We start from the raw sequence: 25910 nt of genomic DNA, 5'->3' as shown, positions 1-25910 counted from the left end.
CTAATTCCCTTACATGACACAAGAAATATTTACTATTTTCTTGATAAATCCACCAACTGCATGGGTCCATACTCCACATGGTCTCATTAAGGGTGTGTGCATATGCGTGACAGAGATCCCCCATCAGCCTTAACTGATACGATTGCTATGTGGTCCAAGCTCACTTCCTTGATGAATCAGGGCTAAGATAACTGTGAATTAGTAGGCTGTCATTTGCTAATACCAGAACAAATATCCGAGGCTGTTTCATTTATGTATTTATTTTATGAGAGCTCTGTAAATCTAGTATGTAAATTTTCTCAGGTCAAACTTTGACAAGTGATTCCCACAGAAAGGGTCAAACTTTCAGAAGAAATCTCTTCCCTTTAACATATTTGAATAAAATTGTCAGTGATGCTGATGACTTCTAAAAAATGCAGCCATTCTCATTATACAGTTAAACTGGAACTGTTTGGTGCTGAGCTCTTTTGCAAATTGATTCCAAAACCAGGTTTATATTTTCAATACTGACCTTTCTTGTTTTTTTTTTTTTTGTTACCATGTTGCCAGTGAATAGCATCGTTAGCACTCTACTAGTACCAGAGCATTTTCATTTCTACATTTTGATTAGAATACATTTCACCTAATTAGAAATGGGAAATCAGGATGGATGATAGGAACCCTAGAACCACACTTCAAACACTGCTAGAGGCATTTCAGGAAGGGGTCAGAGAAATAAACTACAGCTCATTAGCCTGAGGCTACGAGTGATCTACCAACCGTACAGAAAATTGGCAGCCTTTCTGTCTTTTGTCCTCAAGGAGCCTGTGTATTAAACTAATTGTTAAATATAGCAAACAGACTGGCAGTCCAGTCAGAATATTTTTTGCACATGTAGAATAATGGGGTTATTTAGATTTCATTGAAATGCTATCCATACATGTTTTACAAATGTGCAAGCACTTACATGCTTCATAGAAAACCTTCAGTACTGGCCTAAGATTTTAAAGGAGCCACTCTAGTGTAAACTGCCTAGTTAGAGAAAAAAACCAACAACTTATTTATGGGAGAGAAATAAGTTAAAGCACATATTGAAAGACTCTTTTGATGCCTAATTCTTAGTAAGTTTGGAATTGTTTTGTAATATGATAACATTCTTTAGAAGCATGCTTAAATGTTTGGAATAAGAGTGAAAAATCTTTTTGTGCTCATTATTTTATGCTACACTTTTCTAATTCATGTACATGTATGTATAAAGTCTGTGATGTTTCTCACTTCTGAAATTACAGTTTTTGAAGCTAAAACTTTTGTGACAGTCAAAAATTGCTGAGCGAGATTTGTTCAATGCCAGCTGATATCCCTTAGTGTTCTCATTAAAAACTAGTGATGCAGCACAATGAATTTGTTGGTGACAATGAAGATGATTTCATTCTATTTCCTGATTGGAATTTTTAGATTATACCAATCTACTATCCACATCCTTTTTGAGATATAATATAAAATTACCATAACAAAGGAGAATACTATATGCACAAAGAATATTGCTATAAGAAGAAATTGAAAACAGCATATAAACCAGTCTGTGACTGGAGAAGAATGAGAGGTCATAGAATGTGGGAAATAGGAGAATTAATTTTATCTAACTTCACTTACAGAAAAAAGAGGCCTAAAGTAAGTCTAATTTAGTTGTCTATTATCCTCCATCCTCCTAACCAAAAGGGTTCCTTCAGATTCAGAATTTTCCCTGCAGTGGTTTATATGAAGAAACAGTGGATTTTGTTTTAGTTGTTGGTTTGTAACATGTTAACAACAAAATAATAAAAAAAAGGAATAAAAAAATCCATGTGAAAGAGAAAATGTTGATAGCTCCTGTGCATAAACTGAAAAAGAGCTATTTTCTGCAGCAGACATTTACAATCCCTTGATCAGAATTAGACCCCAAATTGTAAAATCAGTAGCTTCTTAAAGATATTTCTTATGTGAAAGAGAGTTTTCAATATTGTATAACTTAGGATACGTAACTTGAATTATTTACTATACTTTCAGACACTTATAACTTTTCTAAAAATCAAATCATGGATTTGAGCATAAATATGAACTTTTCCCCCACTCCAAGCTAGACTTTTAGTAGATTTTTGTATCACAAAAGAGTTGCTGGCTTTTGAGTTATAAAAAAATGTAAGAATTGCAGAAACACAAATTCGAAGTCACACCCACAGCTCATATGTTTGCAGCACAGATAAAGAAGATTATAGGACTTAACAAGTATGCATTTATTTGTATCATACTGCTGAGGAAAAGAGTTGATTTTAATAGGATTACTCATGTGATTAAAGCTAAGTGTATGCTGTTGGAGGTCAAGCAACATTCAGAGCTAGTAGGACTTTTGTTACTTTGTTGTCCTTCTGCTCCCACCAAGAAAATGAAATTTTAAGCCCTCTGTAGTTTCTTCCAGTGTTTGTGAAAGACTTCCATTCCAGAGGAATCCTTGCTGCTTCAGTATAGGCCATATTCATTGATCACACAATGGGTGGTGCCATACACCTGATTGTATTCCAAACAGCTAAACCATGGCTGCAAACAAAGCAAAGGCAAACTTTCACTTTCTTCAGTATGTGAAAAATTTGGATTTAAATAAAATAAGTTGGCAAATGGCAGCAAGGGAGGCTGCTGTCACATTCGCTTCCATCCTTCCTTGTGTTAGAAGTTTGTCTTTAATGTATATTCCTTTTTATTTTTAATGGGAAAAACACATCCATATGATGGAGATCATGAGATACAGTTGTGGTTTGAGTTGTAAATAATCTAATTCAAGTTATGAATGATCCTAATTTAATTCCTTCCAAGATTATGATACAAAGAAAACTGGATTATTGCTTGTTGTGGTTTCAGGTCAGAATTCTTTTTAATTGCTCTTAGAAAAATTCCCTTGTGTTTATGACAAGATTATGTTTTAGCTTTTTTTTTTTCTCAATACATGTGTTCTCAGACTGAAGTTGGCATTAACACATAGACAAATAGACAGTCTAAAGAATCATACAGCTATGAACTAGTATTCCAAATATTTTTCCAGACTTATTGGTTTCTTCTCATTTAGTATAGGACAAAGCGTTCTGAGAAAACATATGAAATGGCTGATGGAAGGAAAGCTACCAAATGCAGTATTTATTATTTTCAAATTCACAGACTTTCTACGCAATACTGAAAAAACTAAAGCAAGGCTTAATATCAGGTGGGTTTGAAAAACACTCTTAATACATTATCTAGCTATTACTTGCACTTACATAAACAGACAATTCACACAACAATAAATGAAATAGAAAATGGCATTTTTAGACAGTAGAAACAGCCTTCCATATCAGTGTACTTTTTTTCCCATGAGCTGTGATCACATAGACAAATTCTACATTCCTTTCCTTAATGCAGACAAGGCTGCTTAGGTCCAGAGTCACCAAAGTATTTAAAATCCTTTGATCAGCTAGGACCATCAAAAGGAAAAGATAACTTAGCCAGATTTCTCTAACATGATGTTTTAATCCAAGTCAAGACTTATGGGTGCTTGTAAAGTAATATCAAGCAACCTATGTTGTGTTTAGTAAACCCACAAACCAAGGAAATGGTCCAGAAATCCTGCATTCAAGAGTATATCAAAGACCTAAATCTTTCACAGACCATTCAAGTTGTAGCCTGCATTGTCTTCAATTGATTCTATACCAGCATTTGGACAGGAGCACAGTAAAAAGTCATTGGATGTCTTTGTGATACATACTGATATTTTTCCTTAAACAAAAGTCCCCTAAATGATTTTAAAATTGTATTTTATGTGCCTGCTTTCCTTGCTTATCCAATATCATGAAGCAGAACACCCAAAGACTCTACCTTGTACCCTGTAAAAGCTTTATGTCTTCTGCAAAGCAGTGCTGGACCTTCAGTGAGCACTATAATGCATCAAAGGAGAAACATTAATAACAGCTCTCTCTGTGAGGTTAAGTCTGCAAATTCAAGGCAAAATAATATTTATTTATTTTTTAACTGAAAGAGGTACACAAAGAATCTGAATATGCAGAAACAAATCAAAGTATGCCATTTTTACAGTAATAAGTGGGATTAATGTTAGAAAAGGTCTTAGCCTGTTACAATGGACCACTTAAATCACAAGACAGTTGTATAAAATGCACACATTAGGGTTATGTTTTCATTTATATCAATTTAAAAACAACAGCACTGTAGTTTGCTGAATAAATATTATAACAAACAGAAGTCTTGAGTGCATCTTCTGTAGAAAAATCTCATAACTAAACCTGTTTCAAACTCTTAAGTATTAAATTATTTCCGCATATCAGTTTAGACAGATGAAGAAAGGTTTAGCAAACCCTGATGCTATCATGTAGTTTGCTTCTCTTTTTATCTATTTCCCTCCCTGAGAGTGGAGTGCAATAGAAACAATTAACCAGATTTTGATTAACTGCTTGAAAAATCACCAGCTGTTTTTTCTCAGTCACTTAAACCTTTCATTCCTGACCTAGATTTAGCAAGCAACACAAACAATAGCAAGTTTTTTTCCCCAGGAAAATTGAACCTGTGGTATATTTGCGACAATGGCAAAAGCATGTCTATAGAAATCTGGATTTAAAGCTACTGTCTATTCCCCACACCTTTTTTTTTTTTTTTTTTTTTTTGCTTCATTATCAAGCAAATAGGAAACTATTAGTGTGGTTTAAATCAGCTGAGAAGCATACATGATTCACCATAGACCTGTAAATTCATCTCAGCTCTAGCCTCAAGCAAATCTGTTTTTCTCAACCTGATCATCCTGTCAACAAAGCCTGCCAGGAGTTTTAATTTCTATGATGCTTAGTTGATGTATGTGAGTCAGCGTATAGGTCTATGATGTGAAAGAGACATTTTCCATATTACAGATCATAATACTATATAATGGTGAAGAGTAGGATCATATAACATGTGGGTAGTTGACTGGCAATGCTCTTAAATGGTGGCTGAAATAGGATCACCAATCTAATTTTTACATTATTATTAAGATTTGCAATGAAGGCCAATACACAATCCACTTCAACCCTTCTCTCTTTCTTCCCATGTACTTGCAATAGATTATTTAAATCACACAAATTTTTAATGCAAGTGTCTCATCATTTGTTGTTTATTAGGCTTGAGGACAGCACCATAGTTGAGAAGTAAAGTTCAGAGCCATTGATAGATGTTTTCTGTGAGCCTTTTCAAAAACATCTTAGTAAGATTTTGTCTGAAATAGACTGGTCTTGTAGGACCAGGCATGTTTTACTACATTGAATAGATAACCAAATGGCTATCCTTGCACAAAAAAGGAGGCACAAAACCCTGAAGAATTCAGAAAAGAAAATAATACAAAACTCTTTTAGACCTCTATCTCTAAGACACTCTCTATGCTGAAAAGTTTGTGGACAACATCCAGTGGTGGCTGAAATATCTTATTTTGAAGGGAGCATTTCTGTTGACAGGGAGAACAGAAAGTTTCTGTGACTGATGGAGCTGGTAATGTGGAAAGTGCATATTTGGACAGATGCAATAGGCAATTTGGAGGTGAAGCCAAATGCTCAGGATGTTTTCTGAAAAAAAATAATAACCAAGCCACTTGGAAAAACACCAGGAGGAATATGAAGTGGATGAAACTGATCTTTAAATTCTTTCCACCTTTTTTTTTTTTCACATCAGGTAAATCCATAATTTGAAGTTCTGCCCAAAGGAGAAGATCTGACACTATTTTAGTTGACAATATTAAAACAAACAAAAATACACCAAACCAAACAACCAACCAAACAAAAAAGGTGAAGCTTCTTTTCAGGTATACACATTAGGATGATAGGGGAAGTTCATTTTAGGTCATGGTAATTGAGAGGAAATTTTCATACCTGGCAATTTACCTCTTCACAGCTTAGTTTTCTCATCTTTAAATTGGGAGTAATGAGTGGTATTTAGTTTGTGACAAACACAGAGTTTTACATGTCTTCAATGAAAGCAGTCAGGTAAGTACGAATTATTGCCTGTTTTAAGATGCAGTATCTGAAGCTGAGAAATGTTTCAATAAGTTAAAAATAGTGAAAAGAAAAAGTGGTTTTGTCTATTTGTGGTAAATTCTTCTTGTAGTGATCCTGGTAGTAAAATCTGATTGCTCCCTGTAATATTTCGAATATTTTTACCTCCCTTAAAAAAATTGCAGTTTTCTCCCTTCTCTGGTCCTCATTGTAGTGGTGTCTAAATTTGTTTTCTCAGGCTATTTGTGATAACTTTAGTATGCTTATGCACACAGCATAGGAAAATGCCCATTAATTCTTCGTAAGTTACACTGAATTTGAAATGGTGAGGACAGCACAAACATATTTTTACCAGTAAACTGTGCAAACATGACATGGAAATCATAGATAGAGCATGTACAGTGCATGTAATACCAACGTATCTTTTTCTCACTAAGTGTATTATATCACCAGAGGGACACTTTAAAATGAAACCTTTCAAAGTTTTCAGATACTTCAGTGGCATGAACATTTATAGCTAGCAATTAAACACAGAAATTATGGATAGAATGCAATTGGAAGTGAAAATCTAAAAAGTCTGCACTGATCTAAGAAGACAGCCTGATGCAAAGCGTCATCTCCCAAAGGCCCTTCTGTCTATGTAGTTTTGAAACACACACTAAACCAGCTGCCAAACCTGGCTTTTAAATGGAGGCTACAAAAAAGGTGTTCTGCATTTTCAGTGCATGCCACTTTACAAAGGAAAGAAGCACTGTCTGCCTGCCATACAGTCAGGCAAAAGGGAGCCAACTTGCAAGTGATTAGAATAATGAAACTGGAAAGGATTAGCCACATTATCCAAACATGAAGCAATAGGCTAGTCAAACTAATCCCTGAGGAATAGTTAAAGGAAACAAATGACATGATAGACATAGGGCTACTTCTCAGCAAGATAGTATTAACGCATGTGATACTTGAACTCATCTTCTGCTTGCATATTTTCTGAAAGCGCATGCAAGCAGGGAGAAGGTAAGCTGACATGTCTGTGTGACAGTATTGAGCAAGTTTTATTTCAGATTCTGCACCTCTTATCTGACTTTTAAAAATAATTAAAGTGTTATTAGACTGACTGATATCAATGGAACATCCACATCCTGTGGAGCCCTTAATTGCAGGAAAAGAAGGGTAATGATCCAGGTTTTAATATGACTGTGTCTATTGTGCCCTGTTGGATGGATTCATTATGCAGTGAGTGAACATTTTTTCTCCTCATTATTTAATTATTTATTTTGGAACTGTAAGAAGTAATTCCAGTGCTAATCGCAACATTTATATTTTAGAAGGATAAATTAGACCCAAACATTTTTTATTTTATAAAAAGTCATACATGGAAATGATGCCCCAGCTCTATATTCATACATTGCTGGATTTCTATCCATACAGAAATCTGAGTAATAAATCATTACTAGACCTATTACTGTTAAAACCAGATGCAAGCAAGACATGTAGTGGGTATTTCTAGAAGGCACAATTCGAAGTCCACTAAGGTAAAAGAGATTCCTTCCAAATTTATGTGTACACTATAACTGAGAAAGCAAAATAAAGGTAAGGGCTACATTCTCATTGAAATTACCATGCACACATGAAAGGACCTAGACGAAGGGCAAAACAGAAATTAAGCAGCTGCTAGCTATTCTTTTGATGAATTCAGGTACGGATTTTTTTATGGGAGGGAGAAAGGCTCTTGCAGAGCTGTAGGCTTCTACACAACATGAACCTTTTCTGAGCTAACTCACACACATTCACCCAGTTTATGCAAGGAAATCCAAATGGACATGTTTCTTTCCCTTCAGGCTAAGAGCGATGCATGCCCTATTATATGATTCTCGATTGCAGAGGGAAATTTTAAAGAACATGGAATATCAGGTATTGTATCAGGGATGGCTCAGTCTTTTACAGTATTTTTGGCTGATAGGTAGAATATTCCTGGAGGTGTCCAAAAACCATGTAGATGAGGCCCTCAGTGATGTGATTGAGCTGTAGATTTGGCGTCCTGGGGTAATGGTTGGACTTGATCTTAAAGGTCTTTTCCAACCTAGCTGATTCTATGATTCTATGTGATTCAGAGGGATAACGAAATCCTTCAGTGGATGATTATGAATTCCTTTGTCTACTAAGTTTCTTAACCGTGATCAATTAACTACTTGCTTCTATACAGACACTTGAGAACAAAATCCTAGCACATTTTTCTCTCAGTTTAATGAGGTGATGAGTATTCTCATTGTTCATATTCAAATCTCACCTTGTTAAAGATCCAATAATCAATTTGCTTCAATAACATCCTTTGACAATGATTTTCCCAGGTTAATTGCATGTGTTATCTAAAAAGTATTTCCTTTCAGTTTTTATCAGCTGCTCCATAAAAGTATTTTTTGTAACCATTTCAGAAGAGCTGAATTTGGAAAAGGCTTATCAGGTTCTGAAGGAGTGTAATCATCCATTCCTAACCAAGTGATATATTAGATCATTTATTTGTGGCAAGACAGACATTTCAATAGAGCTTATTGTTTCCCATAATGAAAGGTTTAAATCTTCCTTTAGGTTCCTCTGAAATTTAATTTTTGTTGATGGAGACAAGCCAGTTTGCGCAAGACTTTTTTTTTTTCTTTTTTTTTTTTTTTTATGTCAGGGCTTCAGAAATTCCAAACTATTAATTATATTTTTCCACTCTCTAGCTCTGTGTTGTGCAAAATGGAGGTGGAGAAAATCAAGTACAATAGAAGCTTTCACATACTTCACCTTTAAAAACAATAAATTCCTTCCCTTTAGCAGGATTATTTATTGAGCTGCTATTTAGTCAGTGAAGAGGGATTTTGTCATACACTCTACACCACTCACAAAAACTGCATCCTATTGTATTTCTGTATTTGCATTTGCCATAAGTGCACAATGCAAGTGACAAATTTATCTCCTTGACCAAGTTCACCCCGCAAATGCCCTTTCTACCTGGGTACTAAGTTTCCATGGATATTGTGTTCTGAGCCTGAGTGGTATCTGCATGAATCCCCTTCTACCTATTTTTAAGTGATTATTTGGGTTTTTTTTTTTAAGTATAACTTACCTTAATTAAGAAAATCACTACTTAGCAAAATACATTTATTGTCAATAAAATATATTTATATTTCATCCACATCACTAATGTCATTGGTACATAGTAACAAAAGTCTTAATCCTGCAGTGTTTGCTTAGATAACATCTACACTATCAAAAAGTACAGCTTCCATGGCTGTAACACCATCCTTACTTTCTGCTGCTTGGCTTTCAGTCCAGAAAAATCTGTGCTTTCTCTTCTCATCTGCAATGGATTCTGAGGTCATGGACAAAGGCCTGAAGAAAATTTTCTCTGAGAAAATCAATAATGATGATTTATGGTATCTGACTTCAAAAAATGTTGTTTCATAAAAGTGACAGACAATGAAGCACTAATCTACAAAGATGATGGTGGGTTACAGTCCACTTTTTATTTTATTTTCCATCAGCCAAAGTGCTGTATGGCAAAATGGTTCTTGGTTCTCTAGAGAAGTTGTCTCATTTTCCAAGTATGCTGAATTCATCAACAAGTTGGTAATTTCACAATGTGTGTTATGAATGTGTGAAATGATTCAGAAAATACTATTGGAATATTCAGAAACTGCTACTCATTCAGCTGCACTAGTGGCTCAGATCCTGGAAGGCAAAGTATCTTTACAGCAAAACTTTAAAAAGAAATCTAATGATATATAAACTAATCTCAAGATTTGGATGTGTAAACCATGATTTTTATACCATTCAGTCTGGCAGTGCTGCCATTAGTGGTGTATAGTGGGCAAGAAAGCAGGTGTTTAAGAAGATTGAAAATGGCAACAGGTTTTTTCTTCTGTCTGAAGGAGAGTGGTTTATTCAGAGAAGACAGCCTGGGTAGTTCCTCATAAAATTTCATTAAAGATTTTATTTTCCAAGGAGCTGGTTTTATTCACAATTCAGTACTTAGGATGAATGAGTCATTGCTGCCCACAAAGTGCAGAGGACCAGGAAATTCATTCATGAGTTACCTCCTCTGAAAAGCTTGCCAGTACTTTGGACCACAAATAAGGTACATCTGCGTCAGTCTGCACATAGTTGTTTCCATGTACATGACCCAGCTTGAGTCTGTGTAGTTGGTTTTCCCAGGGTTGCATTCCACCCCCTTCAGGTCCTCTCCCATTTACTATTTTCCTCAATTTTACAATGAGATATATGGATGGACAAAAAGGCTAAGTGCACACATAAATGCAAGAGGCTTGAAATACAGGACTAATTAACGTAAGCGTATTATCTTGATAGAATTACGTCACTTGCTGGAGTTGCATCTACTTCTTCACAGTGTTATTCTGTAATACACAGAGGTAGTTTTGGTACCTCGGTGTGACACCAATGTTGCCATTCTCTCCCACATCTGTGCTAGACCTTACATAAAAGGAAGGATGCTTACAGGTTACAGCAGTTGTTCGTCAAGTTTCGGCACAGTGTCTGACTCCCCTCTCTCCTTGTAAGAAAAGAGGGATGTTGCATCTTTCCTTCTATCAGAAAGAAATGGCATAATTCCTTTTCCTGGGTAGGTGATTATCATGTAGGTGCTTTCTACCAGTTGTGGTGGACCTGCTCAGATCTTTAGTAGTCTCAGTGGTAAAACAACACATTTGGTTCTCCTTGTTTTTAGTTGTAGACTCCAACTGGACTGGACTGAAGGGATTTTTTGGCAGCTTGTGCTAGGGCAAGAGAACTGTCCCTATGTCCTCTCAAAGGCTGTGCCTTGAAGCGTGGATGTGTTTCAGTGCTGCCCACAGCTCATTTTGTCAGTTATTAAAGCAAATAATTTCCCATTTCATGTCAGCTTTTCATGCTAACCATCACAATGAATTCTAAGAGGTGAACTTCCTCTAGTGTTGACATCTGGCACATGAAATAGGACTCTTCCTCATAATAAGCCAGCACTGATCTGCCTTGGGTTCTTAATTCTTTTATTCACATATTCTTCTTAGGTGCTAGATGAAGGCAAGTATAATTCCATGAAAAGTAGATACGTTGCCAGAGCATTGCAACTCCACATTCAGCACATTCAGAAGCCTCCACAAAAATTTTTCACTGCACAACATGATCTTAGCAAAATCATTTGCAGAAGAGTAAGCAGTATTCATAGATGTGTGCATAATAAAATAAATTAGCATCATTGCTATCTCCTGTGTTTCAATTTTATTGTTGTCCTGTGTTCTAGTTTTAATTTTATACCCTAATTCCTTCCTGAGAACTAAGAAAAAAATGATCTCCTTGCCTTTCACATTAAATCTGAAAATCATGTGAGAGTTGTACCTTTAAATAATATATTAATTCACCTCATTGTCTAAAACAGGCATCTTTCTTACACTTATTTTGTGTATCATGCCTATGTAATGTATTAAAACATCCATGAAAACATGCTGTTTCTATTCAGGAAGTAGGACAGGCTTTCTAAAAGGTAAATGCTGGGTGAATTTCTGGGGATATTGATAATATTTCCCTGCCATAATGGAATTCAGTTATTTATGTCATAAGCTAGGTTCCTAGAAATCAGTACAGAAAGTCTCCTGAAAAAGGTCTAAGTCTGTATTCTGATTCTGTCATTTACAAGCTATTTTAGACTAGGCTTACATATAAAAGACTGCTTCACAGTTCTTGGAACACGCGATGCTTTAACATGTGCAATCTCTTCCTTCAGCAGCCTTTAATAGATGGGTGCAAGTATTATCTGTTATTATAGGTAATGCAGAAAATGACACCTATATACTTAAGATTGACTAAAAATCTCTACAATAGAACTCTTGCTTATTATATTGTTAGGCTTAAACTGTTCAGGATGAAGTTTCTCATGCCAGACAGCTGCCTCAGGTTGTATGTTTCGGAAAAAAATCAAATACAAAAGGTATGGTCATTTCCAAGACAGAAGATTAAAAAAAACGATCTATTGTTTCGCACACTAAGAATTTTCACTGGAACAAGGTGTCCAATAACTACTGAGAAATACTGCAATGAGAAATCAGGAAAGGGTACAATTGTACAGTAAATGCAGTCATATTGGGTAATATAGACACCTTCGGTGATGCCATGGCACATCACTTAGAGGTCTGGTCCTTCAGTTGCCTGTTTATAGGATCTCTTTGGAGTGAAATGTGGGTCCTGTTTGGCTCACACATTTGGTTTCCTTTTCAGTGGGAGCAAGAAGTGTGAGATCAAAGTGTCAGCATGCCCACTGGGGAAGAGAGAGGGGGCTGCTCTGTGAGGGGAGTCAAGCTGGGGGTTGTAGTGAAAGCCAGGCTGACAAACCAGTGCCACATCAGGCACTGACTTGTCAGGCACAGCAGTGGAGTGCAATCCCACTGTGCCTAACAAGAAGAGCAGAGCAGGGCTGACAATAGGGAGTGAGGTCAGCCTCAACCCTAGAGATGGGTCAAATTCAGGGTCAAGTTAGAAATCAAGCTTATTAGGTCAGGATCAGAAGATACAAACCTAGGTAAAAGTATGGCTGTGGTGCAGCTCAGCAAGGACTCAGGATGAGGTCTCCCAGCAGAGCGGGGTTTCTGACAAGGCTCCTCACAACTCTTCCTCCTCCCAGCTTTGACCAACGTATAGGAGATGACCCCAAGCACAACCAGGCAAAACCCTTGGAGGGAAAAAGATGCCACAGATCCACCAGGTACAGCCAGGGACTTGCCAGTGCTCTTCTTAACCTCGAAGTGGAGGTGAATATCACCACTAGGCTCCCAACCACACCTGGGAGCTTGGACACCTTCCAGAGCTACCCACAAAGGTCCCCTTGAACTGCTCTGCTTCAGCAAACCACTCTCAGACTTCCTTTGCTTTCAGAAGTTGCATGGCTCTGGGACTTGCCCTTTACTGCTCCATTCACACTTCCATGAGCACGAATGCAAACTCTGCGAGTACAAGCTGTTTCCTTCCCCAGTGTTAGACCCTGAGTTTAGCTATCTACAGCTATATGTTCTGCCTGCCCCCGTACCCCAGGAACACAGTATGTCACAGTCTCACACTCTGTTCTTAGTAAATACCACAAATTCCACTCACAAGAAATGCTTATTTTTCAAGTAGAGATGAGGTAAAAAACTGAACTTGCTGAAGAAGCCTGAAGGCATGTAAAAATAAGGCTAGGATTTCAAGAAAGGAAAAGGTTGCTTTATTGGTAGGGCACTTAAATGTCCCACTGGAAAATTGCTTTCTACCAGAATGCCCGTATGGGGCTAGGGAAGTCACTTCAACTTTTTGCAATTGACTTCTGAATGTGCTCTTCATTTCCCTTGTAATCTACTTGATAGCTTTCACATTTGCAGAAGTGTTTGGTCTTACAAACATAACTGTGGCTGATTGGAAAGCTGTAAATAACAAGCTGCAAAAGCATCTAAAGTGGTATAAAATATTAAATGTCTTGGGAAATTGAGATCTAAGCATCTCATTCTGGGGATCCATGGGCACTTGGCTCCTTGACCTAAAGCCTCTGTGCTTTCATTTTCTTTCTGTAAAAAAGGATAAAAATAAATCCATTCTATACAAGTATTGGTAAAGCTTAATTAATTTAGATTTGTGGAACACTCCTGTGACTGCTCTAAAGATGTATATAACAAAATTCATAATTCTTTACTCAATGCTATTTTAAGTGACAGATAAGGCTGGGTATTACACACTGCTTGGAGGTACAAAGACATCCCGAATGAACAGAAGACTAAGTTGATGAGGCAACCTGAAGTGAGCTTTGTATGCAATAATCCAAACCTATCAGGTTCTCCTCTCCCAGACTGTGAAAACCCCTGCATTTGGTCAGAGAAGAGAAAATCATTTGGTGAAAAGGAAAGAAATATATCACTAATTTGTGACCAAACATCATATTCCATTCCAGGCTGAGAAAGTTAAGACACTTAGCCTGGAGAAGACACTGGGGAGACCATATTACAACTGTTCAATATATAACAGGGGCTCGTAAGAAAGATAAAGATGTTTTACCAGGGTATTTAGTGACAGGAAAAAGAGTAATGGTTTTAAACTGAAGGAGGGTAGATGTAGATTAGACATAAGGAATAATTTTTTTATTATGAAAATAGTGAGACACCGGCACAGGTTGCCTGGGAAAGTTGTGGATGCCTCATCCCTGGAAGTGTTCAAGGCCAGGTTGGATGGGATTTTGAGCAACCTGGTCAGGGGAAAGTATCGCTGCCTGCAGAAGGGGTGTGGGACTAGACGATCTTTGAAGGTACCATCCAACCTAAACTGCTCAGCGATTCTATAATTCTTTTACTGGGACTCCTCTTCAGTTAGCCCACCAGTAGGTGATATCTAAAACTGCATTGCATCTAGTATCCTCAGAAAACAGACTGACCAGAAGCCATAGATCAAGGTGGAGGTCACAGTATGGTCTAATGAGACATGGACTTAATCACCTGGAAAGACAGCAGCCAAATGGCTAAGCTTCATTTTCACTGTGACAATAAAAACTTAGAGAGGTCTAAATAGGTCAGGAACACTTGCTATTTTTGTACCACTGTTGTTCATGTTATTCTCATTTTCATGCATTCTGGATTTCCTCTAGTCACACGATTGACAGTAGCTTTAGCTGGGATATTGGCAATGGCGATAGTAGGGCTACCTTAGTTTGCCAACACCACTCTATTAGGATTATACACTGAAACTACAGGCCTTGATTCTTCAAACAATTAAAAGTGAGTTTAATGTTTAGTACGTTTCCGTTACTCAAACCTGGTTAACAAAGGTGAAGCAAGTGCTTAATGTTAGATCTATCTTTATATGACTTGCTGAAACAGATCCTCAACAGTGATACAAAATTACTACCTTAGGTTATCTAGAGTGTTATAAGCACCTCTCTTATTGTTGCTTGATAATCTTTTTACTGTTTTGTTTGCTTCTTTCTTTTCCCTTGTTAAAATCCATACCCTGGAGCTTACACTGTTTTTCTATATCATGACTGGTTCATTGTTTATTTAGCTAGGCTATTGTCTAAGCTATATTAAAATTGTCCTCTGAGACGGGGTGACACCCATAATGCATGTATCCTTATTACAGCTAGAGGCACAGCACAAAAGCACTACTAATTTATTACAACAGACAGTGTAACCATTGAGCCTAGTTCAACCTTGACCAGAGGACCCAGGTGGCTTAGGCATGCAAAATATGGCTCATTTGTATCTACCAATTTTGTATTCACAGCTGATATATAGCTATTGAGAATATATAGCTATAAGGATATAATAGTTATAGGTAGAAATGGATGAGGTGTCTTTAAATAGGAGATTAGCTTTGATAGTCACTTTCCCTTTTTCATTTAGGCTCAGGTTTTTGTAAGACTATTGTAGTCATTGGGCTGATATTGAAGAAAACACAAAGGAGAGCATGAGATGAGGACAATGAGGGAATAGCTCTAAAGCAGTAAAAGGAGGAAAGGTATAAGTGTTCTGAAATGACTGGGACAGTTATTTGCATTTTGTTTATCATCAGTGATACCTATAAGCAAAATCCAGACCGCTGAAGTCTGAGAAAACATTTTTTTTCTCCTATTCATTCACACCAGAACTTAATTTGATCAGACAAATAGCTGGAAGAGGAGCCTTGAATCTTACCAGTATAAAAGCCAGCTATATGCCCCACTGACATTTTCAAATTCAGCTAGTGTTTCTCCTTATGCTACCTATATTCAAATATCTGCCTGTACTCAGTCTTTCCCAGGGAGAGAAAATAAGGAAGCTATCCTACTGGAGATGTGACCTGGGACCAAGAGACATCACCCCCATGGAAAATGCCATGAAAATGCAATAACCTATTGGTAAAAGAAACAGGGAGAACCTGGAAGGGTGAGAGAGATGGTGAATGCCAAATGACACATGGAAGCAGGACTAAGTTCTCAGTCACAGACGGTTTTGGTACTTGTGGTGTTTTTTTGGTTTTTTTTTTTTGTTGTTTTTTTTGGTGGGTTTTTTGTTTGTTTATTTGGTCTTTTTGTGTGTGTTTTTGTTTGTTTGTTTTTTTTGGGGGGATGGTCTGGGGAGGGGGAGGGGCACATTTCAGAAGTCCTCCCTCCCAGCTGTGGACAGCAACTTCAAAGACAGGAAAGCTGGCAGATAAAAGGGTTAGAATCTGCAGGTGTAATGAATGCATCTGCAGATATTAACATCGTGAGAGGGGGTAAAAAAGATAGTGTTCCACCTTACTACTTACTACTGCAAAACTCTTTTAGTCTCCTATTAAAAAGAAAAAAAGAAATATCCTAAAAGAATTAGACTTCCAGAGTGGGGAGTAGTGGCAGCTTTCATGTTAAAGAGTCCATGACATAGGAAGAAAGTTAACCAAATTTTTATGCACTAAGCGTGAAATAGGAAATGGAGTGCTCACAGTCACTGGTTAAGATCCTCTTATCTCACTGTGGAAAGAAACTGAACTTTATGTGTTTCTGTTGCTGGCAAGGCAGTCTGCTATGGTTATCAGAAATACAGAAGGAAGGCTAGTTAGAGATTTTTTTTCTCCCATTTGGCTTCTATACAACTGTAGCTGATTAATCCAAGTCAACAGAAAAGTCAGCAGCGTAGATTAAACAAAAGCATTTTGTTGTTGTTTACCCCTTTTTATGGAGTTCTGGTGTTGGAGAAGTGTAGGGTACTGATATATTTTCTTGATATTATGCATCACAGATCTGTGCAGCTGTGGTCACCTCAAAGTTAAATGTACTATTTTGCAAAAACAGAAATACATTACATCAATCTAGCTTCAGATTGCTTTTGTTTTTACAAGAAAAGCACTGATGCTACTTTTAAGAAGAGATCAGACTTCACCCTTTCTAAATACTTTAACCAGAGCTGACTCACTTAAATTTGGGGCAGGTTAAAGCAGCAAACGGATCACAATTTCAAGATGGCCTTTTGTCAGCCTCCTTGGAAACGCCTGGTAAACCTGTTCTCTTCCCTGTGGCAAGGTCACGACAAGCTTGTTTCTCTTTCTTCCAGTAAGCTTGTTTCAAACTTATTCTTATCTTTGCTTTAAGCTTTTAATCCTCCTTTCCTTTCTCATCTTGAATCAGACCTAAGTCCTTAGATACAATGGAACCAAACTTTCAATGTTTGAATGCCCCTCTGCAATCCTTTACAAAGGGTTTGTCTTTACAATTAAAGTCAGACAAGTTAGAAAGCTGCAAAGCAGGCTTACCTTCAGATTTTGGTCTTTTAACAAGACACTTAATGATATGAACCTTTTCAAATAACCCTTTAAATACAATTCCTAGAACAAGCAGACAAACTGCAAACTTCTGGTAAATCCAAACAACACATAAGCTGGTATCTAGCCCAGCAGCGACTATTGCTAATTCAGGAAGCTCTTTGACCTTTTGGTTCAAAGTGTTAGTGCTGTGCAGTATCTTTTACAGCTGAAAGAGCACATGTTAGAACAAAGAGCAGAAGGAAGGCTTTTAATATGATCTAATACACCTGGGATGCAGGGTCCAGATGTAAGAAATCTAACTGAGAGCAATAAAAGAGGAATGAAACAGCTAAATTAGTAGAAAATTTGTTTTCAAAAACTGCTTTCGGGGGGGGGGGGGGGGGGGGAAAGCCAGGCCAACAGGCAGACCAAGAAAATTAAAAGATAACATAGATAATATGGAAGTGTAGAAATGCTGGCATTACTCCTCCAGTTTAGATCTTTCTTCTTTCCATAAGTAATCAATTAGATACTTGTTCCAGCCTTTGAGAACAACACTAACAACACAAAAAAGTGAATCTGATTATGATGGAGTCTGCTGATGAAATTTACAGACCAGAGCTGATCTGTGCCACAATTCCAACAGAAAAGAAATTAAGGAAAAAAAAAAATAAAAAAAAATTGCACAGATTTCAGGAAGAGAACCTTTTTTTTCTTTTTTTTTTTCCTTTTATTTCTGCCTTGATTTCTGCTTTGCTCTTGAGCTATATTATCATGCATGGATGAACATGATGAATGAGGCATCCTTTTTGTCTTGTAGAGATCAGGACTTACGATCCTTCTGCCTGGTATTGGATGAGGGAATGGAAGGGAACAAACTGATGACCACCCTTTCCCCCTTGTGTAGTGGGAGCTGTGCGCAGGTATGCTCAGGTATATTTGCATATGAGCTGGTGAATACTCTGCTGGCCAAAAGCCTTGGAATGGGTAACTTCCTTGCCTTCTTCTCATCCCCATGTCTTCCTACACCTGTCAATCAGATTTGGAAATTAACTACAGTTGCAATTAAGAAGTAAAATTTCTTTATGCTGCATTCAAGCAGAGCAGACTACATATACACAATTTATAGATAAGAAGGTTGGTCAAAAAGCTACAGTATCTTCTGAAATAGTACAAGACTGTGCATTATTCACAATGTAAAAAAAGAATTTCACCTTTCTTGTCTATGGAAAGGAACTGGAAGGGCCCCAAGACTGTGAGAGAATTTTGTCTGTTTACCAGAATCATTGGCAATTTCTTGAAGCTGAGCAATACCCACATATCAAAAAAACAAACTTCTAACATGGAAACTTGGCTTTGCCTTAAAATAGAAACAGAAACACACAAGAAAATACCCTTAAAATATGTTTGCATAACAAAAACCTCTAGACCATGCTCCAAAAGAAGTAATTATAGAAGTGCATGAGATTAATTTAACCTGACCAAATGATTCCTGTGTTTTTATTGAACTTGCACACAACATCAAGAATATATTTTTTCCACATATAACTGATGTGGGGTTGCAGTTTACCTCTTCTAATGGTGCAAAAATGTAGATCTTCTATTTATACAGCTTGATGTATATCTTTATCTTGTTTATCTTTAGTAAAGAAGTTCTTTGCTGTTAGGGTGTTGAGGGACTGGAATGGGTTGCCCAAGGAAGTTGGGAATACTCCATCCCTGGAGGTGTTCAAGGCCAGTTTGGACAGAGCCTTGGGTGGCATGGTTTAGTGTGAGGTGTCCCTGCCCATGGCAGGGAGGTTGGAACTAGATGATCTTAAGGTCCTTTCCAACCCTAACTGTTCTGCGGTTCTATGATTCTAATATGTTATTTTAATGTAAAAATATTCTGGAAAACTATGCACATTTTTCATCATTTTAAATTACATTTTAAATTGGCTTCAGTGGTCTTATGCTTCATAACCTCCCGAGGAACTTTATTAGGGCTTAGTAAGTTCACACTGTTATCTCTTAGTGTTCTATTTCTATAAGAAATACAAGAGATCTAGAAATCTCAGCATGTGGTTGCTGAGGCAAGAAAGTTCTCCTTTCATGGACTGGCAAGAGGCATTTCTTGCTTGATGTTTATACTTACTGTGGAGTTTTGTGAATTATATTTATCTAATTGATTTCTTTTTTTTTTTTTTTTGCTTGTTTGATTTCTAAGACACTTTATCATCCAACATTGCTACTCTTTTACACCACCAAGAGTTTTTTTATTGTCTGCATCTCACTTCACGTCCTCTTTTTCTAAAATGGTTTGTTTTTTTTTTTGCCTTTGTTTTGCTTTAAAGCTAGGAATTTTAGCTGTAAAGAATTAAAAAAGAAGTGCATATAGATGTTATTTCTTCACACCTCCTCTATGTTGAGAAGACATGAAGTTTACCTTCATTCTGAAACATATTTATCCATTTATATTTTAAAGAATATGCTATCAACATCTAAGAATTTCTCATTCTTGGGCCACTTGGGTTTAATGAGGCAATATGTTTTTAATGGCTTCCATTACTTAAATAATGTTAACTTTCATGCCACCCTCTAACATAACTATCTAAAGAATGTCAGCTGTGATCTTCTCCTAAGAAATACCTGATTTTTATTCCTTCCTTCCTAACAGGAAAGAATTTCCTCCTTATATCCAATCTCAACTTCCCTTGCTTAAGTTTTAAGCCATTACCCCTTATCCTATCACTACAGTCCCTAATGAAGAGTCTCTCCCCAGCATCCCTATAGGCCCCCTTCAGATACTGGAAGGCTGCTGTGAGGTCTCCACGCAGCCTTCTCTTCTCCAGGCTGAACAGCCCCAACTTTCTCAGCCGATCTTCATATGGGAGGTGCTCCAGTCCCCTGATCATTCTCGTGGCCTTCCAACATATCCATGTTCTTTTTATGTTGAGGACACCAGAATTGCACACAATACTCTGAGTGAGGTCTCACAAGAGCAGAATAAAGGGGCAGGATCACCTCCTTCGACCTGCTGGTCACACTCATTTTGATGCAGCCCAGGATATGGTTGGCTTTCAGGGCTGCAAGCGCACACTGCTGGCTCGTGTTCATTTTCTCATCAACCAACAGCCTGAAATCCTTCTCCACAGGGCTGTTCTGAATCTGTGTATGGAATAAAGCTGCAGCCCCACCAGGCTGTATCTGTAACTGCTTGTCACAGAAGGAGGACCTGCTATCCCCGGGTGGCATCTCCATTGTCTCCATTTCATCAGCATCTCTCCTTATCTTTTTCCTGTTAACATTCGAAGTTAAACAGCTGATGTCATCTGTGAACTGACTAAATCAGCATTCTTAAACACATTAATGTGGAGATAGAGGCAATCATTTCAATGACCACTAAATTACATGACAGTATATTATTCTATTCAGCAGGATCAACATGGCAGTACTTCTTATTTTTCAACTTCTTGTGTTTGCATTTGGTTGATTGTGGAGGGTTTTGGGTGCTTTGATTTTTTGTTTTTGTGTTTGTTTTTTTTTTTCTAATACTTGGAAAACAGGAACCAAATACTTGGAAAAAAGACTGTTAAAAGCACTGTTGATTTCTTTTGTGGGTATATACAAAGATGCAGTCTAATTATATGTCACACATTTTTATTCTCATGACAGACTTTTAGTATAGAGGATGTAAGACCCTCTTGAAAGTAATCAGTGCTGTGTAGAAAGCTCTCGTGCTGGGCATGCTGGGGATCATGAAGTGGATGCGGGGAGGGATTGGAAGAAGGCAAGAGAAAGCCTCATAGCTGAAAAAGTCAAGTGCTGACCTGGGAAACTGGGGTATGTATCTGTCTCTGCCACAGCATTACTATACGTTGCCAGGGAGGTTGTTGAAGCTACACGAATAACAATAATTGCATATCCTGGATATTCTTGAGACACTGATTTGCAGAGGTACTGAGTACTTCAAGTTGCCACTGAAGTTATTGAAGCCATGGAAAAAAAGATTAAGTTTTCTAAAATTTCTAAAATTCTTTCAAAACTCAGTGTCCAGTTTTCTTAATCTGAGCACTCAAAATGAGTAGACATTTCTAACATTCATTTTGTTTCATCCTTAACTCTTCAACTGTATAAAGGGAATTATGGAATTCCTCATGTAAATGGTGTTTCAGATATTTTGAGAGTGTGTGCCTTCAAAAAGTACACAAGGAAATTAGTACCAAAAATTTTGCCTTAAAAGAAGGATTTGAAAATTCTCAGTTTATTAAAATTATGAAGACACGAGGCCATAAAGTGAATGAGGTAGACTTGCTACAAAAGGAAAATAATTTGACCATGCAATTAAACTCCATGCTGTCATGCACATACCTCAATGAGTGAATTAATGTTACACAAGCAACCTTAATTCTGGCACATTCTAACATACCAGTTTTGAAATTTGCTTTCCAATAATAAATAGCTTATGTGTAAGCAAGTGTATGTCTAATATAGTGTAGGCTGATTCTAAGATAGGTGCCCTTTTACTTGAGATTATCATACTACGTACTCACCCTTGAAAGAGAATTGACAATTACAAACTAACCCTGTTTACTAAGTCTTAACACTTTCATAGTCTGTATCACAATAAGGATATGTTTTGATTATTTGGTGTAATAGGTTGCATCTTTGGAAGTAATAACTTTTATTTGTAGCTCTAGAGGCTGTAGACCACATTTTGGCATTTATATTTTCCCTAATGGAAAGTTACTTCTGTAACTGTTGATGGATTTGCAAAGCTCATAGTATTTTTCTCTGGTCTTGAATATAGTACTAGATATCTCTTGCAGGAATACAGTGTTATTCAGTGTATTCACCCCAGGGGATGGGAAGGATTTTAAAGTGTCTGTTGATAACACTGTGTATTGAAAAATACCTTTTTCACATACAGGCTAACAGATATTAATTTACATTTGGTGTCATGATAAAGTTAGCTTTGCAGATCAGAAATAAGGTATCCTGACTGAGATTTGTAGCACAATTTTTTCTCCATGAATGCTACCAGAGTGGGGGAGCATTTGCATAATTTTGTTTTTCTAATACTGAGGCCTCTGGCTCCCTTGTGGTTTCCAGCAGAAGCTACTGCTTTCTGAGGAGCTGCTGCTGCTTGACAGCAGATCTTTGCTTCCAGACCTTTCTGTTGCCATGGGCTTTTACCCAAAGTGAGTTAATACCAAGGTCCCAGCTCCAATGATGGGAAGTTAGGCTTCCCTGAGTGTCCAGACCAGCAGCAGTTAAATTTGCAGCACTACTACTATCATTAAGGGACCTAGAAGTCCTCAGATGGCTTCTGTATACCGTCAATTACACCAGATTATTACTGGAAAATCAAAAGCATACGAGAAAGTCACAATTGTAAGATCTGACCTCTTCCCAAAGTAGAGAAAACAAACAAAACCAAACAAAATAGAGAGCAGTGAATATGACTCTTTGGGGAAATGAGAAAGTAAACTTGCTTTTTAAATTCAACAATATTTTTTAAGGAGAAAAAGACGTTTTTGTCTTCAGAGCAAATCCTGTAACCTTCATTTAACCAGTAAAAAATGACTGAGGTGGGCAAGATTATGAAGGTGAAGTTCTGACAGATATTCTTCCATCCCTACTAGGACAAAGGTTATGCTCCCGTCTTTTGTGTTTCCTGCCATTTTCTTCCAGGCAGCTGAACCATTCCTTCTGAAAGGTCTCTTTGGTCTGGGGCCCCTAAAAGCTTATATAATATCTTCAGCAGATTTGTGGTTTTTTTGTCTCTCTCTCTCTCTTCCCTTTCGTTTCTCCCACTGAAACCTGTTTTGAGCTTCTTTAAGGGTTTGAGGTACGTAAGCTTGTAAAATTGTGGTAGCAGCAACAGCCTTGAAGAGGATACAATAACGGCTGTACATCTGCTACGATGTTCTTAAGTATTTGCGGCATGCTGGCTTAAGCCTGTCAGTTTTTGTAAGGGCTACCTGTTACAATGCACCTAATTAGCTTACTGGCTATTTGGAGACAGCTCTACTGGTTTTTCTATCATCCAGTCTTTATTAAGTGAGCTGTTGCTGAGACGAATAGGTTCTTTATAATGATGAGGTCCTTTTTACGCTTATTAGTCCTTAAAGCAAGCCTCTTCTTATAGAACAAAGTTCTTGCTCTCCCCCCCCCCTTATTTTTTTTTTCTTAAGACTTACAGTAGAAGAAGTAAAGCAGCTTTTTTCTGCTCAAGTATTTTATTAAAAGTTTTAGTGGCTGCACTAAGAGCAAGGTGCCTGTGCCTTTAATCATTTTCATCTTTAAAACAGAACCTTATATTTTCACATCTTCAGCTGTCCCAGAGGGCAGCTAGGCCATCTTTAACAGCATTAATTTCTCTTTATGACAGGACTAGTGCTGCCCCAGGTCTTCAGAACTGCCTAAAATGTCTGGAAAAGTAGATAATGAAGAGGATATTAGAATTGTAAACAAGAACAATTTGGTAATAAAAACCATATATTTTCTCCATAGGACTTTTGGCTTAATATTGCGGCAGCAAAAGTGTCACTAGTCGTAATTTGTTGATGGCCACTGTACATTAGTTACTGTAGGAGCATGTGCATAAAGGGCAAGAACTATTCGCTTTGCATTAAAGAACATCTAAGATGGGTAATACTAATTTACTTGTTTTGATTAATCTCTTTTGTTTGCTTTTATTGCAGTATAATCCTACAAAAAAACCTCACATGTCCCGCATTGTAAATCCTGCAGCTGGTTAGGAAAAGCTTCTTTCTGCATCTGGAAATGCTGGACAAGCACCTCAGCCATGCTGTCTGCTCAAGCTGAAGCACCCCTCTGCCCCAGGAATTAGCCTCATCTCCACAACAGGCAGATTCCTGAATACAGAGCCAATTGAAAGACTGAAATGCTGGTATCTTTTTTGGTATGATTATGTAGTCTACTAGCTGCACATCCCTGCCTCTGACTACCAATACATCCTTTATTGCTGACAGGGTTTATGAGTGTAATATGATGGAGAAAGAAGCAGTAGATTTTTCCCCAAGAAGCCAAGCACAGTTCTTTGTCCACAGAGAATGTGGGAGGGAATTATAAAATGGTAAGCATTGTAGTCTGCAGATGTCATAAACAGAGCTATCTTTTCATCTTAAGGTGCACAGCCACAGAGAAAGTTCATGCTATACTTAACCTTTGGCCCTCTGCTGATCTTTCATTGCTCTGCATTAGTGTGCTGAAATCTGAAAACATAATCCTTACAATACCTACCACCTTTCTTTCTCTTTTTTCAGCAGTATGGTTTTCCTTCATAATTTGCATCTGCTGCTTTTAGCAGCCCAAACAGTCCAGCTTCTTCCCGCCGGTCACCAGAATTTAGACTTACTGGAAAAAACCAAACAAAAGAAGAAGAAAACAAACAAACAAAAAAACCCCAAAGACCAAAACAATCAAACAAACAAACAAAGACCACACCCAAAACAAAACAACAAAAAAAAAAAAAAAAGACAAACAAAAATAAAACTGAAAATCCCAGACTGCACAGACATATTTCATATTAGTTGACAGCAGCGTGTGTTTCCTGGTAGAAACTTAAAGGCCTTTTCAGTCATCTTGTTTATTCAGAGTATGCAGTATTTCAGCACTAAGTATTTTAAGCTAATTGGTCCAAAACTAAAGTATCACATTATGCACTTTAGTGAGGAAAATAAATTGGCTGGGTTTTCTGAGATTCTTTTTAGAGTATATGCACCCCTCTGCTTCCTCCACCACCCTCCACAGTTAGGACAACAGCTTTTCTGTCATTAATTCAACATCAAATTATTTCCTTGGTGAATCAGTCCTGAGGCTAATGAGCTGCTGGCGCTTGCAGTTTGCCTCATTGTTTTTAGTGGAGTTTCAGATGAGGGCATGTCACTTTAAGGCTCAGTGGTGATAGCAGGATCATTCCCCAGACAGGGCTCACTCAGCCTTGATACAAACTGAAAGGCTAAAATGAACACTCTTCTATTATTTAGGCACCTGTCCAGAGGTTGGAAGAAATCCTACTTGTCCGGATTTAGCTAAAGAAAGCAGAGATAACCACCTTGCCTTCTGTGTCTAATAAGATGTGAAAGGGGAGAATTAATGAGTATTACACTGTATTCTCATGTAAAAGGCCGAGAAACAATACTCTCTGAACATTGGCAGCTATTCCTGTCATTTTCAAATGAAAAGGACTATTTGTTTCCAAATTACACCAGCCGCTGGAATGCATACATATATGGCTCCAAAATCCTCATTTTGTGAAGTAAAATTACCTTTCAGTAATTCAGTCACTGCAGGCTTTCCCCCACTGACTGGTCAGGAGCTATCAGATAGCTTGCAGCTGCAGGCTGAAGCGGGACCATTTTTTTTGAGGACAGGCAGTTAGTTAGTAGAGCCATCAGTGTGGCATCTGTCATCCCGCTAGGCCCAAATTGTTTTCTATGATGGATGTCACAGTCTGTATGATCAAAATAGGAGCCCTGCTGCTTTTAATTGCAAAATCGGAGTACTTGCACATTTGTTATTATGCTGAGGTTATTACCTCACACAAAATGAATTAACAGGTGAAAATAATTGATGAGAGGAGTCTTGGGATTTTTAGCCTCTTCAAAGAGACTTTGTAATTATGGCATAATGAATGTTCTGAGACATATCTGTGGG

This window comes from Neopsephotus bourkii, unplaced genomic scaffold, assembly GCF_033783945.1.
Source record: "Neopsephotus bourkii isolate Nb327-2 ecotype Australia unplaced genomic scaffold, CSIRO-AGI_Nbou_v1 NB_1820, whole genome shotgun sequence".
NCBI lineage: Eukaryota > Metazoa > Chordata > Aves > Psittaciformes > Psittacidae > Neopsephotus > Neopsephotus bourkii.
Note: the sequence above shows the minus strand (reverse complement) of the source record.